Source organism: Saccopteryx bilineata, chromosome 10, assembly GCF_036850765.1.
Source record: "Saccopteryx bilineata isolate mSacBil1 chromosome 10, mSacBil1_pri_phased_curated, whole genome shotgun sequence".
Classification (NCBI taxonomy): domain Eukaryota; kingdom Metazoa; phylum Chordata; class Mammalia; order Chiroptera; family Emballonuridae; genus Saccopteryx; species Saccopteryx bilineata.
In genome coordinates, this window is record NC_089499.1 from 42185234 (window position 1) to 42212559 (window position 27326).

The 27326-nt window shown below is 45.1% G+C and overlaps 1 protein-coding gene and 1 pseudogene across 2 annotated transcripts in view; one reads left to right on the forward strand and one right to left on the reverse strand.

Annotated features, from left to right (window-relative positions):
- Nucleotides 1-27326, reverse strand: part of CLSTN2 (calsyntenin 2) — a 662061-nt gene that overhangs the window by 297789 nt on the left and 336946 nt on the right. The window lies entirely within an intron of this gene.
- On the forward strand, nucleotides 12211-27098 carry LOC136314540 (U6 snRNA-associated Sm-like protein LSm3 pseudogene; annotated as a pseudogene).

Here is a 27326-nt window from a genome sequence, read left to right on the forward strand (position 1 = left end):
ATCCAGCTCATTCAAGGGGCTGTGGAAAAAAGGCCACGGCCTTTTCGGAAGCAGCTGGATGTTCCTCACCTTTAACAGACTAATTCATTAGTGTCCAAGCCTGGTTCACAGTCATTTTCATACAAATCCCTCAGAAGGTGTGAATGGTCCCTTCCGCAACATCAGCGATGGCATCACAGAAGATAATTAATTAGTCAGTGGTGTTGGCCGGAAGCTAAGTGGAGGATGGTGAGAAGAAGAAAAATCGAAACAATCCACTGGCATTTCTTCAATTCAATATTCAAATCTCAGAAATTACATCCTGGATTTGGGAGGCTAAATTCCACTAAACAATTCAAGGGTCAAAGTATCCCAATCAATTGGGCTTTTTCTTAGCCATCACTGAAGACTTTCCAAAACACCAGGAAAATGGTGCTCAGTGATTGCAAGAGAAACTTTCTCAAATGAGCTGGGTCGCTGAGAGAACCTGAGGCAGCTGGTGCAGTCATCACTTACATCTTGTGTGGAAAAGGAAGGGCCGGGGGAGCAAGCTGGCTGGACACTGACCTCCACGGATGCCCCGAAGTGCGACCTTCCTCTTCCATCTCGTCCTTCTTTTCTCTCTTCCTCCTTCCTTCATTCTTTTCTTCCTTCCTTCCTTCTGCCTTTCTTCTCACCTTCCTTTCTTACTGTCTTCAAATTTTTACTACTATTTTGTTTACGTGATATGTGTTAGTAATTAAACTTTCAAAGATTATAGTAGATATTGTAAAAAATACTGCAAACAGAGACACGTTAAAATGCCATTCCAAAGGAACTGCCTTGCATGTCAAACTCCTCAAACTTTTAGAGTGTTAAAACTGGGCAAAACAACCTTTGGACTGTGCCTAAGTTATCATGTATCCCAAACAACTGTTTTTAAACACAACAATGAAGCAGATATTATTACTACCAGACTGAAAATTAAAAACATCCTTTAGAATTACCATCACTATTATTAGCTTATCTGCATCAATAGAAATGCCTCCCTTCTGTTGATACAATTGTTCCCCTTCCCTTTCTCATAAATACCTGTTGTCTTTGTCTCCTAATCAGGACATTATTTGAGTTTCTGCCTGACCACTGCTTTCTGAATAGCTATTTCTTTGGATCTCATATAAACACTTGTTGCCTCTCACTTTGACCTTTTATATTTAGGTTCACAATATATATAAATATTAATAATAAATAACAGTAAATATAAATATACTTAACAGTGTGTGTAGTGTGTATGAGTGTGTGTGTGTGTGTACCTATCTGAAACGTAGGTTGTTCACATCCGTCTCTGACATGCCTGTTTCCTAGTCTGACGGCTTTCCAACAAAGGTTATGCCTTGTCTATTGAGAAGAGGAAATGATTAGAATTCAGGTGGTTGGGTTAAAAATTTAAGCTAAAATCATTTTAATGATTATAAGGTGGATCCTCTCCCAATTCAAAGCCATGATGAAGGATGAGTAACAAAGCCCACTGAGGTTTTGAAAGCGCTGTTCTGTTCGGCACATGGGCTCCCCCACCCGCGTGCTCGCTGATGGAAACACAGACTGGGAAATGAAGCACTGATCTGGGGTCAGAGAGACCTGAGTTTCAATTCTGGCTCTGCGCATCCCTCAGAGCCGTGTGATCCTGGGTAAGCCATGGAGTCTCTGAGTACCAGTTCAGAATCTGTAAAATGGGAGTTTAATACCAATATCGCTGAGCTGTTTGAGAGAATTACATAGATTGATATATAAACTATCTCCTTTTCCTTAATACAAACTTTGTTTCCTGAAATTCCACTATTGTTATTATGGTTTCTCTTTGCTGGATAGCCTTTTTAACAACTTCAGTGAAATATAATTGAAGTAAAATAAACTGCACACATTTAAAGTGTGTGTTTTGATCAGTTTTGATGTGTACAATATTTGTGACTCTATCACCACAATCAAGATACCAGGCGTTTTCTCACACACACACACACACACACACACACACACACACACACCCAGCATGTCCTTCTGCAGCTCCACAGTCCTCCGCTCCCTCTGCTCTGTCCCCAGGCAACCGTTGATCTGCTTTCTGTCTTCAAAGATTAGTTTTCATTTCTTACAATTGTATATAAATGGAATCATACAGGATGTTCTTTTTTTTTTGGTCTAGCTTTTTTTTTTCACTCAGCATAATGATTTTGAGATTCATTCATGTTGTTGTATATATCAATAATTTACTGCTTTTTTTTTTGCATTTTTCTGAAGCTGGAAATGGGGAGAGACAGACAGACTCCCGCATGCACCTGACAGGGATCCACCCGGCACGCCCACCAGGGGGCGATGCTCTGCCCATCCCTGGCATCGCTATGTCGCAACCAGAGCCACTCTAGCGCCTGAGGCAGAGGCCACATAGCCATCCCCAGCGCCCGGGCCATCTTTGCTCCAATGGAGCCTTGGCTACAGGAGAGGAAGAGAGAGACAGAGAGGAAAGAGAGGGGGAGGGGTGGAGAAGCAGATGGGCGCTTCTCCTGTGTGCCCTGGCCGGGAATCGAACCCGGGACTTCTGCACGCCAGGCCAACGCTCTACCACCGAGCCAACCGGCCAGGGCCTAATAATTTACTGCTTTGTATTGCTGAGTAATACTTCATAAACTGCACTTTTTAAACTGTAAAGGTATGCCTTAATATATCACACAATCTTGGAAAATCAGGAAACCAGAAAGATCTCATGGTCTCTAATTCTCAGAAACCTTTGCTTACTATTATACTCTACTTTGATACATGATCTCTACTCCTCAGCTGAGCTATTAAGGTCCTTTATTATCTGCTCCTTAGATTGAGTCAATCTCTTTCCAGCCAGGCTGGGCTCTCCATGTCACCCTTCACTTCCCACGATCTCCCCAGTGTCCGTGGCTAATGATGTTCCACAGTTGACAACACAGTCCCTCATCTTCTTGCCTCTAAAAAGCCTATCCTCGGTCCAGGGCCTGCCTTACCTCCTCTACAACCCTGCTGCTCCTCTGGTGCCCATCAGCCCTTCTGCTGGCATATGTGTCTCACAACTCAGCACATGCAGCTGAGCAGCTTCCCCCTCCCTTTAGCAAACACCTCCAACTGCCAGCTCCTTCCCAGGCTCTGAGCTGAGCACAGAAACAGGGAGAGGGGCAAGATAGGAGTCCTGGCCTCAGAGTGCTCACAGCCCAAGACGGACAGGAAGGCAGACAGGAGCACCGTCATGCACATGGTAGACAGAAAGTAGAGAGAGAAAGAGACGGGACATGCACACATCTGTCTGTCTGTGATTTGGAATTGGGGATGGGCATCGTCAAACCCTTCCTTCCTTCCCGATTTGTCAGGGACATAACTGGAGCAGGGAATAGGCTGTATGTAGCTTCTATGTGCCCCTCCCTACCAAACATATCTATACTGATCTGAACAGAGAGAACAATCAATACCTACTTAATTGATTTGTTAAGGAGAAATGGTACAACAAGTCTCCCAGCTCTCCTTGAAAACAACACACTTGCCTGACCTGTGGTGGTGCAGTGGATAAAGCGTCGACCTGGAAATGCTGAGGTTGCCGGTTCAAAACCCTGGGCTTGCCTGGTCAAGGCACATATGGGAGTTGATGCTTCCAGCTCCTCCCCCCCTTCTCTCTCTCTCTCTCTCTCTCTCTCTCTCTCTCTCTCTCCTCTCTAAAATGAATAAATAAAAAAAAAAAAAAAAAGAAAACAACACACTTAACAACAAAAGAAACCCACAGGCAGGTATGACACAAAGGCCTCATCAACAGCTCAACCTTATTTACTCCACAGGCCTCCAACACTGCCTTCAGTCAGACCTGGACCGAGAGGCTGATGTCATTACTGGGGCCATAGTACCGCATGCTGCCAGAGGTTGGGGACAAAATCAAGCTCCTGATGCTCAGAGGTCACCTGGACCCTCTGCTGATGGAGAAGCAACTCATCTTAAAGCCAACACTAAAATTCCATAGGTATTACAATACCACGCTAACTTAAAGCACTCTGGGAGGCAGGCAGGGCCGTGCCTAACGTTCCGCTTGGCAGGTGGAGTCACTGAGACCCAGGAGTCAAAATGCTCAGATGCCTCCACTGAAGGTGATGGACTGACTCACCCCCATTTTTCCAAGAATGTTCTGATTAATTTTTTTTCTTTTTAATTTATTGTGTTTACATGGATTCAAGTGTCCCACTGAATATATCTCCCTCCCCCCCACCCTGTGTCCCTTTTTATACCCTTTTGCCCCCTCCCCCAGATCCCTCCCCCCTTCCCTCTAGGATTTGCTATCCTGTTATCTGTATCTCTGTGTTATGTATATATAGTTTCACTAATCCCTTCACCTTCTCTGATCCCATCCCCTCATCCCCCTTCCCTCTGACTGTGGTCCCTCTGGTCCCTGTGACCCCATCTCTGCCTCTATTCTGTTCCTCAGTTTACTTTGTTCATTAGATTATATATATATATATATATATATATATATATATATATATATGAGATCATATGATATTTTTCTTTCTCTGCTTGGCTTATTTCACTTAGCATAGTAATCTCCAGGTCCATTCATGCTGTCACAAAACATAAGAGTTCCTTCTTTATCATGGCCGCATAATATTCCATGGTGTAAATGTACCACAGCTTTTTAATCCACTTGTCCACTGAAGGACACTTGGGCTATTTATAGACCTTGGCTATTGTCTGTTCTGGTTTTAACTCTAAAAATCCCCTGTTTCAGAACACTCTACTTCCTTCTTGCACCCCACTATACTCCCACGTAAACCCGGACAATTGGTCGCCTTAGCTCTAACTCATATCCTCTGGCCCACCCTTGACTTAAGCCCAAGGATTCTGGAAATGTGACCACTGACCAGCAGCATGGACATCAACAACCCTAGGGGTGGCCATCAGCAATCTGTATTTACCAAGCCTTCCAGGAGCTCTTGGGGTTCACTCAGATTTGAGAAGCACTGCCCTGGCCACGTTTGTGGCAAACAGCTCACACAGGACTGTCCCAGGGGCTCCTGCCTCTGCTACCCCCCCCCCAGCTCCCACTTTGCACCTGTGGCTAATCTGATGCAGTACTGGGGTGGGGAGGAGCTGCAGGCACGGCCCACACCACACACACAGCTGATGGGAAGTTAGGGTACACCACCCCTGAGGCAACAGCAGACACAGCCAGTAGGTAAATGGTACCCTCCTCCACCCCTTGGGTCAGCGGCTCGAAATCACAGTCTACATGTAATTAATGATAAAAATTAATTACAATAAAATAAATGTAAAAAATCAGTTCCTCAAGTCTCATGAGCCACATTTCCGCGGCCCACCAGTCACACGTGGCCAGTGGAAACAATATTAGACATTCTCAGTGTTCTCTGAGAGCTCTGTTCTACACGGCTCTTCAGAAGGACCCAGGGAAACTGGCCCCAGTTGCCCGCAGTGAGGACCAACTAGATAATGTTCCTTTGCATCAGCTTTTCCTCCTTGTGCCCCAGAATCACACAAGCCTTCATCTCAGGCTCGGCTTTCGTGAGCCTGAGGTGGCAGGTCAGGACAGGGAGCTACAAGGACAAAGACTGTCCTGATTCCAGCCCTGTCACTGGACCCCTGGCTCTCTCCATACCCCTGTCCCCAGTGTCAGGCTAAGCAGGCTACATATGTGGAGGCTCTGCCACCAGCCCAGCAAACACAAGCTGTTGACAAAAGGGGTCTTTACACTGAGACACGGAACCTGCAGATTACTGGAGAGCAAAGCCTGGGCACGGGCAGAGGTTCATGTTGGCTCCGAGGAGGGTTTGAGACTGGGTGCACCTGGAAGGGACAGCTCCCGAGCCAGGGAATCCACAGTGGCAGCACACAGCCCCCTGATAGGAGAACTGGATCCCCGAAACCCCCTGCAGTTGGTGAATAATGCAATTTTCTTTGAAAAATCACTCTTCCGTCTTCTTCAGGACTCCATCAACATTCTATACGCAGAACAGCCCTGCAGTTGGCTCTTTCACCCTAACGACTGGTTAGGGGGATGATGTCTTGATGGCTTTTCAATTCTGTCTAATCTGACAAACATTTATTGAGTAATTATGGCGGGCCTAGTAGGGTGCTTTTTGGCCCAGCAATAAATTAGAAGCTCAATTTATTTTTTCCTTTAAAAAATCTAATAGCATTTAGATTTTAAAATACACATAATTCTTCATTTTGACCTATACCTACCAGGTATTCACATGTCATTACTGCATCTTTGAAGTAAATGCTTGATTTTAACAATAAATATCTCACTGCTTTCTCTTAAAAAAAAAAAAGAAAAAGAAAAGATGTTCTTTTGGATGACAACTTTATTTTGATCAATAACTGCATCAATTCCTGCCAAAAGCACATACTGGCTGCCCAAGGTGAAATTTGCCAGCTTCCAATTTTTAATTAGCCTATATTCCTTTACAGTTGGAGCTTCTAATAGAGAATTAGAGCAAAGTAACTCACTGAAGAAAGGCAAGTCATGCAGAAAATGCCAATATCAATTTCCTAAACAAGTCATAACTTAAATGCCACCTACCTCGCTCCTGGCGCCAAGCTTTAAAGGGAGAAGCAATAAAAGAAACTGATTGGGCAGAGGACATTATCAATTAATGAGAGAAGTTAAAAGGAAGAAAGAATGCATTAAATAAATTGGAAAAACAAACTTCAACCGAGGCTTGCTCTTTTCAGTCTGACGAGGAATGACTTTTCCGTTTGAACTCATCTCATCATCTTTGCCTGTAGCTGAGTGACTCAGAGCGGAGAGACCCCTGCTGCGGCTGGGAGGGGCCCGTGCCCTAGAGCCAGGCAGAGGGGATCCAGGGTCTGGGTCTGGCTCTGCTGAGGCCTGGGGGACTCATGCCCATCTCTTGACCCTTCTTAAAGTCCTTAGCCCCATTCACCCCACAAGCTCACTGGGGAGGCCAGACAAGATCTGAGCTGAAAGTGAAGCATTAACCACCTGTAAGGAAAAGTGGAAGGTGTGTGTGAGTGTGGGTGCATGCACACACACATATATACATATGCTGGGGCACATATGTGATTGTATGGGTGCACCAGTATCTGGGCATGCTTGTCTGTAACCTAAAACAATGCCTAGACTTTGGCTCTCAGAGAGATGAGGGAATGCATGGCAACAATAAACATGGACTTCCAGCTGAGGAAATCTGAAAGATTTGCTCAGAGATTGGCACATAAGGTTTCACCTGAACTGTCTATCTATCCAGTCTATCTATCTATCTATCTATCTATCTATCTATCTATCTATCTATCATCTATCTATCTATCTATCTATCTATCTATCTATCTATCTATCTATCTATCTATCTGACAAAGGGATCAACCTCCGCTAGCAACAGGAAAACAGGAGGTCTTGAACACCGTGGCTTAGGAATTGTACTTCATCTGGAACTCTGCTGATCATCCCTTTTATGTCATTTCTGGAGGAAATCACCCAGTTTCAGAAGAGAAAGTAATTTTGAGGATTGATCACTACTTTTCCTCTGGAAGCAGCATCCCAGAGGCTCTTTTGCAATGAAACAGTCCCTTGCTCAGCTTTGCCAGGATGGGTTGCTAAGGGTAAGTGTCAGGATGCCCCACGTTCTAAAGTAATACACCTGGTATACAACAGCATAGCAGGAGAAATGGGTGTCTCATTTGAATTTAGACCTACTTGCAAAACTCAGCTCCTCTGACCAGCAGTCCTTGGAACTTTGGTAAATCAGTACACCACTCGATAAGTTGGCTTCTTGGTATACACAGGACAATCATACCCTTCAAGCAGGTAAAGATCATACAGGAGAAGGAGAGAGGGAAGCAGAGGAAATCTTTACACCAAAAAAAAAAAAAAAAAAAAAAAAAAAAAGAAAAGAAAAGAAAAATCACAGACAAGTTTCTTTGGTCTATAATGTGTTTTAAAAAGTTCAATTAGTGGAAGATATCATAGGAAGCCCCAATCTCCAATCTCCAGCCTGAAGAATCAGAAGTTCTGCCTTACCGACCTACATCCCCATATGCCACAGGAGGCCACGGTTCCGTGGGCACCGCATGCTCTCCTGCCCACCCAGGCCCACTGCAGCCATGGTGCCCCCTGCCTGCACCTGCAGCAACTGAGGGTGCTCTTTGTGTGCTTGGGGAAGTGTGTGTGAAGGACCTGGCTCAGCAGTGCACATGAACCATTCTTTGTGAACTGGGATGTATAGTTTCTGGTTGGTGAGCCTATTGCCATCGTTGAGCCAACGGCCTGCCTCCCCTAGGATGCATCCCTGTCCCCACACCCCTGTCCTCTAGGGACAAGTTAGCTAAGCTGAGGTAGCAGCTGTGTCAGGAGGTTGGTAGTTGAGAAGGTTGGACAAGTACCCCTGAGGTGGGGCTTTCATTGGCTTCAGTCTGCTTTCTTGCTTCCTGTGGTTTCCAGGCTCATTTCTCATGGTCTCTTTGATAGTTTCTTTGCTAATCTTTTTTTTTTTCTTTTCTAATCTTGATCAGAAGTCTCCCTCTAGGATTCTTCATGCCCCACAGTCAATCTCAAAATTCACTACTTCTAATCAGCTATGGGACGAGGAACCAAACTACTAAATGTTTTAACTAAAAGATCCTTTATTTTTCTCTATAAAAATCTCAGTGACTGGACTGTGTGTGAATGGGAGCCTGGGAGCATCTCTCAGAGTAAATTCTGAGAGTAAATTCATTAGGTAACCGGAAGTATCCCCCTCCCCCGCATGTTTCTGGATGAAGAGATACAGGCAGAATAGTGGTGATTACAGAACTCTGCAACCCAGTCTCCCTGAAGGGAGACACTTCCTAGGTCAGGGGTCCCCAAACTACGGCCTGCGGGCCACATGTGGCCCCTTGAGGCCATTTATCCGGCCCCCGCCGCACTTCCGGAAGGGGCACCTCTTTCATTGGTGGTCAGAGAGAGGAGCATAGTTCCCATTGAAATACTGGTCAATTTGTTGATTTAAATTTACTTTTCTTTATTTTAAATATTGTATTTGTTCCCGTTTTGTTTTTTTACTTTAAAATAAGATATGTGCAGTGTGCATAGGGATTTGTTCATAGTTTTTTTATAGTCCAGCCCTCCAACAGTCTGAGGGACAGTGAACTGGCCCCCTGTGTAAAAAGTTTGGGGACCCCTGCCCTAGGTACACTTTCTCAGGCACCAGCTGCCCTGCACTGATGCAATCAGGGTGAGCTTGACGGTTTTTCCTCGGTCTGTTTTGTTCTTTGTTTGTTTGTTCCATTTCTGAAAGTTCCTCAAAGCCCATGGGCTGGCTGAGGGCAGGAACACTCTTTTTTCTGGGACCTCTTGCTGCATCCGCCACATTATTGGCACTGATATTCTAGTATTTCATCTTGTATTGTAGTCTTCAAGGGACCCGTACACATTCATTCAAGAATTAAGCCAAAAGCATTTAGAGAAATGAAAACCAAAACGAGCGAACCAATAAAACAGAAACAGCTCCGCAGACACAGAGCGCAAGCGGATGGCTGCAGCTGGGTGTGAGGGGAGGGTGAGGACGGTGAAGGGGGCGAAGGTGCAGACTGCTAGGTGTAATTACGGAAGTCGTAGGAGTGCCAGGCACAGCACAGCGAACATGGTCAGTAGTATCATATAACTGTGGACAGTCACAGATGGCTACTAAACTTATTGGGGTGATCACGTCATAAGGTATATAAACATTAAATCACTGATGTTATACACCTTAAACTAATTCATATTGTATACCAACTATACTTTATTTAAAAAAAAAAAACATTTACAGAGCTCCCACTGTATATTAAGTGCTCTTTCTATTTAGGTTAGTGAGGAAGGCGGAGCATTTCTTACTCCCTATTTCCTTTGGGGTTTGGTTATATATTTAGCCAATTTTTCGCTCGACCATACCTTCGGGTGTATTGCAAAACATCTGGAGGCTCCAAGGATAGGTTTTTCTGTTTCTGGTTGAAGATCTTGTTGAGTTTTGGGGGAGATTTATCAGTATCGCTTCCTACCCCGCCATTACTCTGACGTCATCTCTTTAAGTGCTCTTTCAATAAGAATTTACAGGTAAATATTTAATGACACCGCCCCAGCCCTAGTGTGGCTATCTGACACACATTCAACTCACATACGGACTCACACTCACACTTTGACCTTGAGCATTGAAAGATGCTTTAGCGAAACTCTAAACCATGACCACTGCGTTCTCCCTGGCCTCCGGGACAGACATTGCTGGCCTATTATGCAACCATGTCCCACTTTCTACTGAGCCTGGGTCCTACCTCAGAATGTTACTCAGGACAGTCCCCTGGGAAGACTCTACCAATTCATCAGAATCGGCTTTTAAATGAATGAAAGTTATGTATCGCCCAGTCCAGGTGGAGTGTGCATGCTGAGTCCTCTGCACCAATGCTCACAGTTCCTTTGAAGCAGCCCTGGCTCTCCTGCCACCCAGAGCACGGTGTCCCTCACCTGCCACCCCCAGGGATGTGCCTGCACGGGACTTCTACATCAGCCTCATGTTGTGTCACGGCACGCTGGAAGACGCTCCAGTTCGACACACAAAACAACTAAAAAGAAACACAAGTCTCCTGAGCTGCCTCAGAATCCACCAAGGACGGTTCATTTCCAATGCACAACGAAACACCCTAAACATTCTGTCTTTCCCAATTCCTCACAGGCATGGAAGCTGCTTTCCAATTACTTTACTTACCACAAAAATTCTCCAAAAAACTAGCCCTCCCTGTCGCCTGCCACTCTCCTCGTATCTTCGGGAGGCCGGATCATCATCTCAAGGGTATTTGAAGGACCAAAGGGTGAAACTATTGCTCATTTCCCCCTTCCTCTGTTTAATTTGGCAGCAGCTTTACTGTGCACCTGGCATCTTCTAGATGCTGGGGACACAGGGACAAGTGAGGCAGGCCGCTGTCTTGAGAGGTTCGTGTCCACTGCAGTTAAGCAGATGTCACCTGCTTTCCTAAATCCACCAAGTCAGGGCCTGAGCAGAGACGGAGCTGCGTTGCTGAGTGATCAAGAAGGCGAGTCACTTCAAAGAGGCGACGTGGCAGAGCAGCAAATCGGGGGTTTCCTGAGAGCACAGCCTTCTGCATATCACCGAGGGCTCCTTCCTTCTCCATTTACCTCCTTGCTCACCTCTGGGGATACGCTCTGGGCTGCTGCTTCTCAGTGAAGCTAGGCCCGTGGCAGCTTCAATCCACAGACCTGAGCCGGTCACCCAGCAGTGATCCAGCCACGGTCCAGGTGCCCAAGGTCTGGTGCTCGCCCCACAGCAGCCCGTGGGGGCTCTGTCTGCAGCCCTGGGCTTATCCCTGTCTTCCCCCAGGCATCTGAATAGGGGAGCCCTGCAGGGGACGAGTTCAGGACGAAACAAAATACCATCAGAATGAACCTCAAGGACCTAATGTTGAGGGGAGAAAATCAGACCAATGTCTCTGGTGCATGATTCTGTTTCTATCAAGGCCTGAAATAGACAGAGCTGATTGATGATGATAGAAATCCGAAGAGTGGTTACGCTGAGGGTGGGAGGCGGAGGGCTGGAAGGAGCAATAGGGGGCTCTCTGGGGGGCTGGGAGTGTTCCATGCCTTTATCTGTAGAGTAGCTACATGCTTGCCTATGAATATGTACAAAAGATGAATGTTACAATATATAAATTATATCTCAATTAAAAAAATAAACATTGTTGTGGGTATCAGCGAAGAGGTCCTTGTAAGTAGATGCTCACAGGTAAGTTGGTCTGAGTCAGCTGACAGTCCAGGCACTGCTCTGCACCATGCTGAGCTGGGGCCCCGCCCCGGGCCCCCAGGAAGAGGCACAGTGCTCCCCTTGCAGCTCCCTCAGGCTGGGAGCCCCTGTGAACCCAGACCTGGGAAAGGAGGCAGCTGGAGGTGGCTGGGAGACAGCAGCAGCCCGATCCTGCAGAGTGAGCAGCACTGACCTGGAAAGAAAGAGGGGGCAGGGCTTCAAGAGCAAGCAGACAATCTGCGAGAAGCAGCAGGGAGCGGTGAGGAGTCCGGGCGGTCTGGGGCAGGTGGCCACGAAAGCAGGAGCGCTGGGGAGGAGGACGGGGAAGAGCTGGGGCCGGAACTGGGCCTGTCCCCACTTATCTCACCTCATTATTCAGGCCACAACGACCCAGGGATCCAGAGAATGACTTACCATAATCTAATTTATAGCCTCAGACTTGAATACCAAGTAGATGAAGGAGCTAGGAGAAGGGCCCCCTCAGAGCATCCCACTCAGGGCGGCCTCCTTATTGCAGCGCGCGCCGCAGACAGGCCAGTGGGCACAGCGCTTCCAGCTCCGTGGGCCTCACACCCGACATCCGGCCTGGGTGCCCAAGGTTTTCCAGCGCTGGCGGGAGAGCCTAAGCTCTCGACATGCTTATGACGCATGTTAATCCCTCCTCTAAAACTACCCCTGTCATGGCCAAAAAAGAATTATTATTTGTCTACACATATTGTTTATTTCCTCTATCAATAAAGCCTCACGAAACACGGATGTGCCTTCATTTTTATTTCTATCAATTGCAGTGTCTTTGAGGTGAATAATAAAGCTGTGCAATCAATAGTAATGATGGAACCACTGAACACAAACAGCGTCTCCTCAACCATCTCTCCCCCAGCATCTCTCTGCCATATTAAGTGGCAAAGTATATTATTTTTTAAAAAGTGTAACCAGTAAGGGAAACAAATCTGCAAATAATTATTTTAAAAAATTAATCGGCGGTATAATTCAATTATACAGCATGCAATGTAGAAAAGTTCTCTTAATTGCAACAGAACGGAACAGAACATTCTTTAGCCTTAACCTTGTCATTTTTCAAGGTGAGCTATTACTAGATTCCAGCATGGCTTTCAATAGCCTGTCTCTGCCGCAGTTGCCGGCAGAACTATTCAGAAGGGATCTGTCTTGGGCTGAGGTGATTGGAGATGGCTGGAGGATAGACAGATAACTGGAGGCTGCAAGGGAAAGGCAGGGAACATGAGCTTTGAGGCTGGACTTAAGCTGTATGCCGAAACAAAGCCGGTGACCTTGGGGGAAGCAATTTAATTTCTCAGATCTGCAACTTGCCTCCTCATCCCTACCTTGCGGAGTTCCAGGGACAACGAAAATGGTTTAACATAAACCAGGAACTGAGATCACAGGTACTAGTAGCCGACCTCACGGATGCTTTGATCATATCTCCCTGGCCCACGTCTGCGTTTACCTGCAGCTCCGTGGACTGTTCTGGTGTGTGTTGGCAGCTTCTTACCTCAAGGGCCTGCAACTCCCTGCTTTTCCACCCGAGGGCTTTCTCTGGTGCCATAGATCTTGCTCAGCCCTTAAAAAGGACAGCTGAAAAGTGCCGATCCCCAGAAGCAACTCAACCAGTGAGGAACTTGTGGAGACAAATACCTCAACTGCCCCTATCTTCTTGTGTACATTCACCATGACATCAGTGACCATCCGTGCTGGTCTGCAAGGGGCTGAGGGGGTTCCCAGAATGTGGGACTTTCAGTGCTAACACAGGGTCAGCCTGATCAGATGCGGGTGTCTGTCCACCCTAACTGTATCTCAGAGGGTCCTCCGTGGGAGAGAGCCCAGACGCCCACAGTAGCAACTTGTGCATTACAGCATCCTTTATTGCCTTCTCTCCCTTCTCTGTCTCATGTTCTCCACTCCTGTACTTGAGATTCCTGGGATCACCTTCCAAATAAACTGCCTGCCCCCACGTCCTTGTCTCGGGGGACACGCGACTAAGAGAGCACAGGGTGGCCTGGTGGTCTCCTTCTCTCTGCTCTTGCTCTTTGCGGCACTCCACACCTTTTCTCATAACCGAGTCAGGAGTATGGCTCCAAAGGTGAGCAGGGAGAACATGCTAAGGAAACCACTGGGGGAAGACTGCCTGCTGGAAGTCAAAGAGAGTCCCAGGGCCTTCACGTTGGGTATTCCGAGGGGATTCCCCCCCCCTGGGTATTCCGATGGAATCCCGCCCCCTCCCTGGGTATTCCGAGGGGATCCCGCCCCCCCCTGGGTGTTCTGAGGGGATCCAGCCCCCCCCCTGGGTGTTCCGAGGGGATCCCGCCCCCCCTGGATGTTCCGAGGGGATCCCGCCCCCTCCCCCCGCATCTTCCATGGCCTGTGAATAGTTTAGGTGCCGGCTCACTCTACAGACACTAGGCCAGCTTCCACCCTGGCCATGCTCCACTGTTCCCATGCCCGTGAGCTATGCTTGGAGGGGAGAAGGAAGTGCATTTTTTGCTGTCCCAACCTCCCTCACAAGCAGCAGGGTCTGTGTCTAAGTTGTCCCCAGAATTCTTCTCAGGTGCTCAGGAGAAGCATTGCCAGTGTCCTCTGTCCCCAACATTATTTATCTAGAAAGCAGAGCCTTGTGTTAACCTGCATGGCCTTTCCTTGGTGTAGGTACGGTTCATGTTCTGATCTACTCAAGAAGGGCCTGCAGAAGGGGCCGAAAGGCCCCTAAGCTCTATAAATTAAGTTCCATGTCCATATGCAAGTTCCCATCTGTACTGCCAGGGCAGAGGTCTCTGAGGTTAGCTGTGGCAGTGTGGCAGGGGGGCTCTTACCCTGGAGATAGTGGGGGTGCGGGGAGGTGTGCTGCACTATAACCTTTGCTCAACACATATCACTGAGGATGCCAAGTGGCCTCATTCCTGTGGCATTGTGAACTCAGCCATCAAACATACGCAACTCCCATCCTGCCTCCTTTTGGAATGGATCCAGACCCCAAAGTGTCACCCATGCTGACAAGGAGAGCATGAGTGAGGAGCCCCTTCCTAGTGATGAAAACTGATCACATCGAAACACCTTCCTACAATGAAGTAGATAGGATTAAACTTGTTGAAGGTGTTTCCAGTGCTCTGACCCGACCACCATGAGTCCATAGCCAATAGAGTGGGTGAGTTACCTTGTGGTATTGCTTTCCAAGGCTTCCCGCAGGGGCCCCGACTGGGTGAGGAGAGAAAACCAAGCTGGCATCCTGACTTTATACCAGGCCTTAGCGCTCTGACATGGCAGCTCACTGAATCCTTACAACAGCTTGTACAGATGTTTCCTCTGCATCTTACTATTATCCCTACTCATTTGGGATACAGAAAAGTATTTGAATTTTGGAGCCATGACTGTGAAGTTTCAGTTTCCTCAGCCATGACACTGTTGGAAGGATTAACTAAATTAACATGAGTAAAGTATCTGCCAGCATCATGGGTGATGAATATTTTTAAGAAAAAGAGAGAAGTGAGTATATTTTTCAACCAGCAAAAATTCAAAGACGGTATTTGATTTCAAAAGCAAAGTCACTCTTTAGGAAATTTGCTCTTAATATGTGAGATCATTCCCTTATCTTGGGTGCTCTCTGTCTTCATCTAAACATGTCACAAGTGACAATGGAGTGAGACAGATAACGAGGACAGGAGGATGTGGCTCCAAACCTCCCAAGAACTGGGTCAGAGTAAGAGCTGTCTGTAACGTTTTCAAAATTGAGCCAACACTGAAAAAAAAATTGCCAATCACAGTCTTCCTTAAGCATTTCATGATTTTCCCATCTAGTAATCAATACAATGCAATGTAAAATACTGAATATTACATTTTAAATAGTCATTCTAATTATTATGCTCTATAGATTGGCCCTTGTGTTCTGGACATTGTACACACCCCTTCCCATAAAGGATCTTATTTCTTTTCACGCTTACCCCACGAAATATTAACTGCCAACCATATTCGTGCCCTATGCATAGCGATTAAATTGCTCTGTTTCCTATCAGAGGGGAGGAAACTGGGGCCAGCTACATTAAATAACTTTCCCAAGGTTACTTACTAGTCTTGGAAGAGCTAGGAGGTAGAACCTAGATTTAACCCATGTTTTCTTTTCCCACATCCCTCCACAGGCTTTTAAAAATCTAGATTTGACAACACAAAATCAGGGAAGATGGTCCTTCCTCCAGCTTCTCCCCTGTCCCCTCCTCCCACTCTAGAAGGGCAGCAAGTAGATGGCTTCCCTTTGAAGCACAGCTCTGGTAGCTGTTTCAAACTGCTGTTATCAGGACTAGCAAGGAACATTAAGGAAGGGAGCTGGGGGATGCAGAGTTGGTTTCTGTTTGTACTTTTATCCTAGAAGCTAAGTGTTCACTGGTTTAAGTAAACTCATTTTGCCTCAGCTGGGAACCCACACACGTTTCTGTGTCTGCATGACACAGGGGCACTTAGTTTGAATTTCACAAGCTTTGCTTCCTTTGAAACCAGTCAGACCTGGTGGGCAGCTTCAGGTACTACTAAACAGCATGACTTTTGATGAAATAAACAAGAAGTCCCTAGGGGAGGGGGGCAGAGAGAAGCACCCTGAATAACCAGCAACTTGCCCTTTCCTGCTTAAACGTTAGCTGGCATTCAGGTTTGTGTCCCGGACCCTGGAGAGCAGAGGTGACCTCAGAGAGATTCAGGGCTAAATGATTGCAGAATGCAATGGCGCTCTAAATCCACTCGGATGGGGGCAATGATGCACTGAGCCATCAGCTGTTTGGTGAGCCAGTGCGAAATGATTATGCTGCTCCCTGGGAAGGAACTCACCCAGAGACGCTGGTAAAGAATTATCTGGCACGAGGGTGTTAGGGAGTAATTTCTCTTAAATTATTACTTTGTGGAAAGACTAACCAATGGTGCTAAATTGTCTCCATGCTAGACTGAGAGGTCAAATGCAGACATCTTCCCAAGTCCGTTGAAGAGGAGTAATGATGGGGAGGGAGCTGCGGGCCCTCTCTCGGGACTCCTCTGGATTGCAGGTTCCAGAATTCTGCTATCAGTAGCCCCGTGATAATGCATGTGCTTTTCTAGTAAAGCAAAGCTCCAACCATTCTGTAGGTTGTAATAAAATCGTATGCAAATGCTGAGTGTCCCTGTGGGCTTGCCACCTCCTGAACCAGGGTTTCCACAGATCCACAAGCCCAAAGGATAGACAAGGAGGACCCCGACAGCACCCTCACACGCCCTCCTCCCATCCTGTGCACGAACAACCCCACTTCACTGCAGAGGGTCATGTTCTTTATTGACCTGATAGGTGAATGGTTCTGGGGGTGGGGTGGGGACCCTGGGGTTAAACTGAGTTTACAGTGAGTCACATATGTTCTTCGATTCTCTGCTTGTGAATTCTGTCCTCAGAGACCACAGGCACACCCCCACCAAGGCCTTGTCTCATTTTGTCATGAACGGGCCATCTTCCATTTAATCTCCTCCCTTCCGCGGATACCCCAGCACAGAGGGGCAAGCCCGAACTCTGGAGCCGGGTGCATCTGGGTGCGAGTCCAGCTCTGGAATGGACTCTTATCTTTGGCCTCTTGTAGTCTCCGTCTCACCCGTATCCGAAGTTTCTGAGTATCATATGGGTGAGTGAATGAAGCAACGGCTGAGTAGCACATAGTAGAAGTCGTATATAGTTAGTCCTCTCAGTAAATGAGAGCCACCCAATCCCCACTCACCAGGATATTCATTCAGTTCCAGTATTTACTCTTTCTAATCTCCTTGGCATGTTCATCATGTGCCCCATATGTTGGCTTTGAGGCTTAAGTGCACTCCTGTCTGCAAAATGAGGGCCCAGCAGGGAACATTTTCTCTACAAACCACCCTGTATTTCCCGCCTCTGCTTTCTGTCTTTCTATCTTCACCACTACAAATCCTCATAAAACGTCCCTGAGATACAGAAATGATTGTCATTTTACAAATGAGGAAACAGACTCAGAGATAAAGGAACTTTCCTGGGATCACCCAGCTAGCGAGTGATAGGGCTGGGCTGTGAACCCAGGAGCCAGCCCCCTCTCTGACGCTACTCCAAATTCCTACGGGGCCAGAAGCAGCCTAGGAGCTCAGGCCAGGAGCGGCACTTCACACTGTCCCAATTGTCTGCAGCATTTGGACTGCTTCCCCCTGGGTTAAAGAAACAGACTATGCACACAGAGTTTAACTCAACAATAACAAAAGCTTTTCCTTCCAAAAGGGTCCACTGTTTAATTACCTCCATTCCTGTGAAGACACCACGGGCTCGGGCCACACTGCCCCACAGAGTGTTGATCATTAGATTTCCAGTAATTAATATGGAGTTTAATCTTCTTTGATTGCAAACATTGATTGTTGCTGATCTTTCAGCCATCCCTGCCAGCGGGTATGTATCTGAGTTCCAAAACACTCGGGCACCATCATGCCAGGAGAAAGGTGAAATGAAACATTAAGCTCGGTTTATGGTCAATTTAATTAATGCAAATGCTCAGCTCAGTTCATTTGGCCCAATGATGCTTTCCAATAAAGTTATTGGGGACGAACACTTTCTGACTGTTTATTTTCTATGTCCACTTTTTATAAAATCCTTTCTGCAAGAAACTAAGCAAAGTATGGCCTAAAACAGTGGTTTGCAACCTTTTTACAAATAGGAAAATTATTTGGGGGACCACTAAGGCAAAAATCGCCCCAAACATATGCGAATTTGACTGAGTTCATTGGGTCTGTAATCTTCATATAACATCAGGGTGGTGAACTCTTTCACAGACTGGCACAAAATTCCTGGCAGACTGGGGGTTGAAAAACACTGGCCTCAAGGACACTATTAAGTTCAAAGTTGTATCTAGTTCTACAACTTCCAAGAAAAAGCTGCCTCTTGACTAAAATTCTAAAAACAGATAAGGGTCTCTCAACAAAAAGGAAGTAGTCAGTGAACTGACAGGGCTGATGGTGGAAAGTAGGTGTGTGACAGGGACGGGGTGGGGGCAGGGAGTAGGAGAGAAGGAGAGAGAGAATAAGAGAGAAAAGCAAGAAGAAAAGAAGTTGTGGAATATAAGGTTTACCCACTAGAAGATTTATTTAAGATATCTCTGATCAGTTAATCAATAGACAAATCTGTACTGAATAATTGTACTTAACACCTGTGTAGTCTTTTCCAGGTCCCAGTATGCTTCAACGTCCATTATTTCATTTGACTGCTGCTGTTCACAACAACCAATGTGGCTGCAAGTCATGGTTTCCATCCTGCACATAGAGCAAATAAGCTCTGAGAGGTTAGGTGATTTGCTTAAGATTACACAGCACCAAAGTCAAGACATGGGCTGTAAGCTGCTAGCCCATTGGCACTGGGGCACTGTGTCCAGCTGTGCAGGCTGTACCCTGCACAAGGGTGCCTGGGTGCTGCTGGGACTTCCTAAGTCAATGCCAACACTAGGTACTGAGTCAGTCAGAAGACTGGGACTCTTTTTCTAATTTGCACAATGATGCCTTTGCTTGACAAAGTATGTGCCTCCAGGTGGCATCTGTCCAGAAGAAGTGTCATTCTCTAAGGTGCCCCAAAGAAGCCTGCAGCAACCAGTCCAGCCTGTGCATCCTTGCCCATCAGACCTATCTCAACACCCTAACACTGATGTACACGTTTCTCCACATGCACTCCCTGACCTTCCTGAGGGTTAGAACTGAGCTTCAGTCATCTCTGTGTCCCCAGCGCCTGATACGGGTTTGTAAAGGCTGAACGGAAGGTTGGTTGAAGGCCTGAGTAAATGAACATGTAAATGAATGCCCATGGCTCCTTCACTACAGGTTCCTGGCCCCGCCCTCTGCTGGATGTTCCTCCCTGCTCTGAAGACCCAAAGCACTCAGTCTCACCAGGTGCCGAGTCTCGGGTCATGGTGTCCTTACTAGACTATTCTTACTAGACAGTAGGCAATGTGGGGGCAGCCATAGGGGCATGCCCATGAGATTTTCTTTTTATCACCAAGCTTAAAGTTTGGTATGAAGTATTATTTCCCTCCTCTTTTCCTCTGCCTCTAATTCATTCCCCATTTCTGTGTAGTCTGTTTCTTAAGGACAAATGATATGATTATGTGACAGGAACTAATGGATGTCAATGTGGGTAGAATTTCACTTCACAAAATCAGAGTTCAAGAACGGCTGCGCCTCCTAGGTATCCCGTCTTCTGGGGTGTGCCCCCAAGGCCTTCGTCCACACTGTTCTGTCCCGATGTTGGGGCCTCTGAGCCAGACTAGATTTCTCACGCCTGCAAGACTCAGTGCAAATGTGGACTTGAGATATCAAAAAAGTGGCAAAGCCTTCCTCAGGCCAACCAAACTAGAAACTACTGAGTTTCCCTTGCACTTTAAAGGTTTGCCTGTTGGCTCTCCTGGGGCAAGGCAAACCACCTGGCCTTCTGTCCGAAGGATGGATGCATGGGGTAGCTTTAAGCAGCCCGTGCCTTGAGAATGGAGGTACTGGTGAATTCCCATCATCCCACTCACCTTCAACTTCCTTTGGTAATTGCTGTTGCTTGACTCTCTGTGTCAGTGAGGATCAGCGTTTCTCCCTGACCTTCATTGTTCCTTCAGTACTGACAGGCTCTCATCTTGCTCTGAAACCCAGAAACGTGCAGCAGACCTAGAAATTGGAACCTGTGGCCTGAGATGGTGAGGCCAGGGCAGAGGCACGCTACATCAGAGACAACTTACAGAGGAGCAACGAAGAGCTGGGTCTGGTCACAAATTTCCTTTTTCTATATTTGCTCCTTAGGCCACATTCTCCTCATCCTCCTTCTTCAGGAAGGACCTGAAGCTTTTAGAGACTAATAGATGCTCAGAAAAGCCTTGGTATGTTGAGAGGAGAGACGCAAGTGTTGTAACAGACAGGAGGATACAGTCTCCACTAGCTACACACTCAACTAGGTGGCCTGGGAGGAACACGGTCCATGCTCCATCTGCCTAGGATTTCCAGGTACAGCTGGTTTCCAAATGTTGTGGCTCCAATCAAGGAGTCAAAGACATGGATCTCACTTGTCCCCATCCTCCCCACCTGCATTCGTGATCGACATTGCTAATCAATCATGCTACTGTTCTCCACTGAGCCGATTTTATCCTTGGGATTCTTTCCAACGCCATGTTCCAGATAATAACCAACAATCAGAGTTGGCACATGAAATGCCAGTGCTCTCTTCATGCCCTCCACACAGCTAAGGACAAACCATGGGTTAATGCACACAGCCAGGTAGAACAACCAGGGGCCTTGTGACTTGGGTCTACCTACACTTACTGTGAAGGATGATCATTTGTTAGACTAATCAGTGTCCAACACTAAACTCTAAAAACTTTAATGCCTGGTACAAACACGAGGGATGGAACCAAAGCACAGCAGTGGAAATCCAACACATTTCATTTATTCAGCCTCTACTGGAGGCAGAACAGCCTGCTTAAAATAAATAATGGGTTTTAGCAACGAATATGTAAACAGGATACCAACTGACACATCTTCAAATTGTTCTCGAATAGCTGAGAACTGGAATTGTTCTTCACTCTGTGGGGGAAGCCAGGCGTTTCTTACACTTAAAATAAAGGAAAGTGGGAAATGATCTCTTAGTTTTATCAGAATACCAAAACTACTTTCTTCTAATATGAAATCAATACTTTCTCAAGTTTTCTGTGGTTATTCTGGATCTCACTGTTACTGTGAGATTTCCAATGTCATCTCTCTGCCTTCATCCCTCCTTTCCCATCCCCTCCTCCTTCCCTCCCTCCTTCCCTTCTCCTATCCTCCACCCTCCTCTATCTATCTTTCTTTTGCTCATTTACACTTTTATTGGTTTTATTCACCTATAAGATTAAGCATTTAGGAGCATCCTCTTAGAATCACATCTTCTCTGCATTCCCTCTGACAATGAGGGCCATCAAAGGACAATGGGGATGGCAAGCCAACATTAGGTGCAGGGACAGGGACAGACAGACAGTAGGATGATGGATTAAGTCACCCTCAGTAATCCAGGACCCTGTTTCTGGCGTTAGGCTATTGAAGGGTGCCAGGTGCAGTATTGAGAGGTTTATAGGAACTTCTATGAGTCACAGTGGGCCCCCTGAAGTTGGCTGAGCCAGGGGAACGCAGTGTTGATGTCTGTACCAGCTATACCCACCTAGCAAGAGGCTCAAGAACCCGAGAGCCTAATTCTTACATGTGGAAATGCTTTCTGAATTTATTACTACAGATCACAGGAGGGGAACTCATATTAGCATAGACATTTGGGGTCCTAGCCCTTTGATGTATAACATTCTTGCTAACTTACAAACTTCCCTTTTTAGGAGCTATGCAGGAGTGGGAAGAACAAAGAAAACCTAGCCCTTACCTAAGAAAACTCGAAGCACTTTTTGGTTTTATTTGTCTTACAGATAAAACTGGCTTTTATTTCATATCTGCAGCAGGAGAATCACTTTTAAAAGGCAATGCCGGTGGTAAATACATTCAAACTGCACTTAATCACACTCAGCGGGGATAGGCTAGCCAGAGAGATTGTCTCTTTTGGACAAAAGCTTGTTTTCTTAAAGGGTGGTATCAAGAAGCCTCGAATGGGCCATGCACAGCAGTGGTTTAGGATGCTGACCCCACAAACCTGTGTAGTCCCCCTGAGTCTCCCAGCCATCTCTGCTCTGTTGAATTGTTAGTTCAGGCCTTTTCTCTTCCATCAGTGTCTGAGTCTCTGGAGGTGAGAAGGGCTTAGGGCTCCTCCTCTGGGGTCCTTCAGCCCTTGTGGGCACCCCCAGCAGACAGCACCTACAACCTGGAACTGGTTTTGTTTCTGCATCTGTCCCTCAGCCAGGAAGGGCAGTGCAGACCCGTTGTCCAAGGCCTGGGTGTCTGCAGCTCGACTCACTGGACTCAATTACTGACTCTGCCATCTACTGAGTGAATTCAGGCAAGGTATCTGACCTCAGTTACCTCCTCGAAAAAGTGACAGTAATAATAGCACCTCCTCACAGAGTCATTGTAGAGATGAAATGGACTATCTTTAATGGCCAGCACATCGTTGGGAAGTTGTGGAGAGGGTAAGGAGGTAGAAATCGAAGACAATGAGCTGCTTGGGGACAGGGCCCTATCTAAGACGCCTCAGGGCCCTATCTAAAGCGCCTCTGTAATCTCAGTCTCTAGTCTGACAGAGAGCTCTCAATCAATGTGTACGGAGGCATGCCTACACTCTTAGATTTCCCCACTGGCCTAGTTCTCAACGAACAGTCATTGTTCAGTGAGAACCATCAGTTTTTCAATTGCTCTAAAACCACTAGTCAGTTCTTACTCTTCTCTCTCTGTCCTGTGCTCCTGGGTCGCTTCCCTAACAGGCTAGAGACCACCTCTTGCTGGCGAGTCAGTGGAAGGCAATGCAAGGGAATCATCCTCAAAGGTCATCATCATCAACTGCAGTCAACTCTCATTATTCACAGTTAGCTACATTCTATAAAGTTGCTACAAACACTGAACTAGAAAATACTGAATCATTACCCCTAGGGGAAATACAGGGTTAGGTTCCTGCGAGACTCTGCTCATATTTCCATCAACTGAGAAATATATAACCTTGTTTCCTGTGTGTTTCTGTTTAAAAATACCTTATTTAATATATATATAGTTGATTAATTACCATTGAACTCATGGCCAATAGCACCATAACTTATTCCTGAGCAAAGCTTATGTAATGTTAGTACTTTCTTCAAAAGGCACACAACAGCCTTCTTGTTCTTAGGAACACTACACAGCATTTCCACACCCTGCTTGGAGGATATTTTAAATAAGAAAGTCATCAACCAAAAACACAAAAGTGCGAAAAGCACAATACTAAATAGACTATGAAGAAGATACTTGTTTACACACAAGACCTTGAACAAGAAGGTGCTGCCTTGTTTGACCTCAGCTAGAAACCTGTGCGTTGGGCAACTCAAATTTTTTGCCACTTTCACATACCCACAAATGATCACGAAGGCACTGCAAGTGCTAGCGCTGGGATTGCAAATGCCTGCAAGGAGGTGAATTCACAAATATGCAATCTGTGAATAACAAGGATTGACTGTATATGATCATGAAATATGGACGGAAAATACTTATGGCATTTGTAAAGTGTGTAGAACTATGGCTTCAAATGTCATATAGTCAGAATTCAACCTTAAACTTTCTTTCAGGGATACTTCTCCTTCTTGGAATTGTCAGTGAGTAGTTAATGCGAGAGTCTTGTTGTTTTAATATGGAATGGAAAGAGATGTCTTTATTCCTCACCACTCATATGTTGAACCTGACAGCCATCAGCCTCTCTTGCTTCCACATTACATATATATATATATATATATATATATATATATATATATATATTTATACTTTACTGGATCACTTGCAACTGCAAATAAATGTTCATATAAGCATAATATATATAAACAATGATCCTGCATGTTTTTACTATGACCACCATTTTCTAAATCAAGAAACTGAGACTCAGAGAGGTTAAGAAAGTAATTTGGGTCACACAGCTAATCAAGTGGAAGAGGGTGACTTTAAAATCTTTAATTTCCAGAGAATTATACTAATTAATCTGGCCATATGACTGACCTTGAACTAACCCTCAATTCCAATGAAAACTAGCAAAGCAAGTTCTAAAGACATTCTGATTGCTAAGATAACCCATAAAAGATACATGCATGGAGGCTCAGAGAAAAGTACTAAACGGAATTACTCAAATGGAAGTTAATAGTATAGTACAGATACCAAATACGTGAGGTTATCAATTTATTGCCAAGGATGCATTCACATGTTGCTCAGTGCCTCATCTATATAAAGTCATGTTATATGCGTACTGTGATTTTAATCAGTGAGAAAACCAATATTGTGAACAGGTTTTGAAGAGAAATATAATTACACAGAAGACCCTTCTTAAGTCCTTCTTGTCATCAGACAGCTTCTCGTAATCATATGTCAAGTGTCAGAATAATGAAAGTTTCCAACATATTGTTAAAACCCAAAGAGGTCTTGTACTCTGTAGAAAACAGTTCAAAGAGGTAAAGATGGAAGTTTCCAGCAAAAAATAAAAACAAAAACAAAACAAAATGCAAAAAAGCACTAAAGGGATTTTTTTAAAAAAGATGAGTAAGGCAGAAGTAAAGGAATTCAACTGCAAGTAGAAAATTCATCCTCTCAGGTTTGAAAAGCATACATATAACAGCAGCAAATGGAAAATGACAAACCTCCTACCAGAAGCATGACTCCTTATTCTTATTGTGGTGTATTTACAGCTTTTCCAATGATTTGACTCAAGAGAGCCAGAAGAAGAAGAATAAGGAAAAGACAAATGAATTGGAAATGACCTCATCCATTATCTATGGCCACGTGGAGGAAATATGCCTTCCCAAAGCTGGGCCATGGATTATCTGTCAAATAAAAAACCTACATGTAAATACTTGACCCAAGTACAAAGCACTAAAGTAATTTCAGCTACATGTGTCTATGAGGAAGTCACTGCCCACGTGGAATTAGCAAATTGGTAGATAGAAGATTCCACTCAGGACCTTCTTTTCTTAATCTCAAGGTCTGTTTAAATAATTTATTAAAGGTAGTTTAACACAATAAAAAGGGAGTCTGAAAAGCTATGGACAGAGAATGTGTAAAAAAAGAAATTAGAAAATGCTATTAAGTATCAGGGAAAATGCTCAATCAATAATTGAAAAATAACAGAATAAAACAAAGATGAGATGACTTTGCCACCAAAGTAGAAAATATATATATAGTAACATTTAATGTTGGCAGAACATGTGAAAGGGAGAGCACCTGAACTCGGTGAGTGGGGAAGTAAGATGACAAATCGGGAAAGAACATACGTGAAGAGCCTTAATAGCCTGACCTGTGGTGGCGCAGTGGATAAAGCCTTGACCTGGAACGCTGAGGTCGCCGGTTCGAAACCCTGGGCTTGCCTGGTCAAGGCACATATGGGAGTTGATGTTCCCAGCTCCTCCCCCCTTCTCTCTCTCTCTCTCTCTCTCTCTCTCTCTCTCTCTCTCTCTCTCTCTCTCCTCTCTAAAGTGAATAAAAAAAAAAGAGTCTTAATAATGCACTTTGTCTACTGGGATTTCATCTTAAGGAAAGACTCTAAAATGCATATTGATAGTTTAGCACACAAGGGATCACTGTAATACTTTTTAAAATATTTATGTTTATATCTACAAAGCTTTGGAAACAATCTACATGCCCAGCAGCAAAAGAATTGTTAATTAAGTTATGACACATCAATATGTCAGAACAGTTTGCAGCCACTTAAAAACATATTTCAAGATAGTTTTTCGTGACATGGGAATATTATACAAAAATAATTTTATACATAGAATGTGATCTCACGGCACACATAATTTCTCTATCTCTCTCACACACACACACATACCCTTACCCCAAACACTGGAAAGAAATACGCTAGAATATTAATACTTGCTACTCTAAGTCAAGGAGACTGCCAATAGTTTTATTTTCTTCTTTATAAACAACTGAGCAATGATGAATTTAAAATAATAGTAGATACTACATATAATGACACATCTTACTGATGCCAAATCCTTTCCATCACTCCTCTAAGTAATATAAGACCTTCCTCAGCGCACAGGCTGACTGTGTTACTGTTGGTTATGTCTTGCCCACTGACTGAATCGTGGTTTTCTACTTTTCACCTAAACCCTTTCCCTTACCAAATTACTTCAATTTCCTAAATGATCCCTAGAGACTTCTTCACTTACCATGTGCACCTGCGGTTATTTATGAAGCATACACTTACTTATTGTAGGGCCTTTCATTAGTTTGAAGCATATTTGCTTTAAAAGTCAGAAACTCATCTTCTATACCCTTCTTTAACCATTCCAGTGAACTGAATTCAGTTTCACAAAAATAATAATTTATTTTAAAAGTATTTATTAAGCGCATACTCTATGCTTTTCTACACCACACGAGTCGCTCCCAAAAGTTTCCTGTGCAGGTTTGAAACATGGTGATGATCTGGACCAACAACAAACTACCAACACCATAGAAGAGCCTCTGGATCTTATCAGACTCAGCCCGGAGGAGCGAATTTATGGGAACATGAGAAATGACAGAGAGCTTCGAGATAGATTACATGCTTATGATCAACATTCACATGTGATATTGGGAGATGTGGAAGAGACTGTGACTACTTTAGAAGTTGATGAAGAAACATAAGAAGAGATATCTAAATCAACAGAACAGATTATTCCGATGTTCTCTGTCTGGGTAGATGGTGTTGTGCCAGTTGCCCCTCCACTGGGAGTTGGCTGAATCAAAGAATTTATCCTGTATGGAAATTAGGAGATGTTGTATGATTGCGTCTTTAAATGTAGAAGATATTCTAAAGAGAAATCTGTAAATTTAGATATTGAGAAATGACCAAGGATTCTTTCACTCCTGAAATGAATTGATTTGCACATAACTCACAAATTCTTAAGCCAATGGCACTTTTCTTTTTCTCCAATCCTTCCAATAAATGTGATCACCAAGACGCACCCT